Source organism: Crocodylus porosus, unplaced genomic scaffold (genome assembly GCF_001723895.1).
Source record: "Crocodylus porosus isolate Cpor-Errol unplaced genomic scaffold, CroPor_comp1, whole genome shotgun sequence".
NCBI lineage: Eukaryota > Metazoa > Chordata > Crocodylia > Crocodylidae > Crocodylus > Crocodylus porosus.
In genome coordinates, this window is record NW_017728906.1 from 65275757 (window position 1) to 65277723 (window position 1967).

Here is a 1967-nt window from a genome sequence, read left to right on the forward strand (position 1 = left end):
ACCTCTGATGATCTTTGGAATCATCTTGCCTATCATGCAGCAGGCGATAGCGACCCTAAGACTCAAATCTCTGGTCGCATTTGGGTGAACGAACCAGGAAGTAAGATTTGGACATGCTCACTAGCTGCTGCTGCTCTGGGGTGTGTAATGGCCGTCCCCAAAGTCATATTTTCCCCAACAAACGCAGGGGGAAACGGAGCCCTTGCAGGTATTCTCCCTTCTAAGGGAGATGCGTCGCCAGCCTGTGAAGAACAAGCCTCTATTTTAGGGCTCCTTCATAATGTCATAGGAAAGCACCCCCCCGGCCAAATTAACCCCCAGCAAATACCTGAAACTGGGAAGGCCTATGATGGTCTAGTCTGCTGCCACCGCGAACTAGAAGCCGAGAGGGGAGCTAAGAAAAGACTCTTTAACAAAACTGAACTAATACCCAGTAGAGTGCAAGAAGTTTTGTTGCGACACTTCATAAATGCTGTAGGAGCTATAGGAGACTTAGAGTCGCAGCTCCACACTGCATGCTGCAATGTCACAGAACTAGGAGCCGCAAAGGCATCAAGCATGCTGACCAACTCAGAAGAGAGCCCTAAGTGCTTAAAGGAAGCGAAGTTACTTCCATGCCTTCCCCCAACTGCTCCAACCGCTCCAGAATATACACTCACCGAATGTAAACAACCACCTCCATATTCAGACCATAACCCCCCAGTCGTTGCTACCGTCCCGCCACCAGCCGCCATCCTGCCGCCAGCCGTCGTCGCCGTTCTGCCAGCCGCCGCCGCTCCGCCAGCTGCCATCGTTGCACCGCCAGCCACCGCCGCACCACTAGCCGCTGTCGTTACTACAGAACTTAACCCTCCCGCTACTACTACCACACTAATATCGCCAATTTATCCACCATTGCCGCTGACAACTCCACCATTAGCCGTCTTACCAGTTGCCACCCGAAAAGCTACCTTATCAGCTGCCACTCGAAGAGCTGTCTTGCCTGTTACCACCCGGACTCGAAAAGTTATTACTGAAGAAGATGAAGAGGAGGATGACACACTTCTATTTTCTAGAGACGAAGGGGAGCAAGAGGAGGGCGAAAGAGGAGAAGAAGAAGAAAGTATAAAAGAAGAAAACGAGGGTGAGAGCAACCAACAGCATACAGAAAATAACAAAACTAAGGGAAAGTCTCACGACCCCATGAAAACAGAACGTACAACCATCGTCTTCAGAACCCGCGACTGAAGCGAGTTACGAGAACTCTATTTGGATACACGAATCAGTCCAGATGAAACCCCCGCCATCTGGTTAGGCCGTCTCGTAGTCGTACACGCTATGGAGACACTTGACAAGACAGAAGCGCGGTATCTAATGCAACAATCCCAGTGGAGTGGAGGAATCTGCGTGAATACCGAAATTCTAGATGATGAAGGGTTACCAGTATTATCGCCGGCTGCCCTAGCTGTCGGGGCACTTCTCAACTGTCCCTATAGAATCCACGATGGACTCTCTACTCCACTTGAACAACCAAGAGCTTTGTCACTTATTTATGCCATGATAGGCTGCTCTTTCCTGCGATGGAATCCTAGAGAAAACCCAATTGGCAACACAGATTTCAGAGCCACTGTGGACAAATGGCCACATAAGTACCTACCAGATCCTAGTAAAGTCCCAATTACCCTAGAGGGAGTAGAAGAAGCATACCAAGTTTATGGAGCTGGGTTTGGGCAAGCGGCTCGCCTAGTGATGATTACTGCTGTCGGCAAGCCTAGCAGTACTGTTCTTCATTTACAACGCCAACTGGACTCCCCTGCCAGTCAAATATTAAAACGACATGCTCTACTCGCGGAACCGCAGTTCTTTTCAACCACCGGAGCTGTATCTCAGTCGCCTTCTGCATTTCCCCCAGCAGCCCTTACAACTCAACCAGTATGGACACAGCCCTCGATTCAACAGCCAAATCATCCCTCCGCCTATAATTTGCC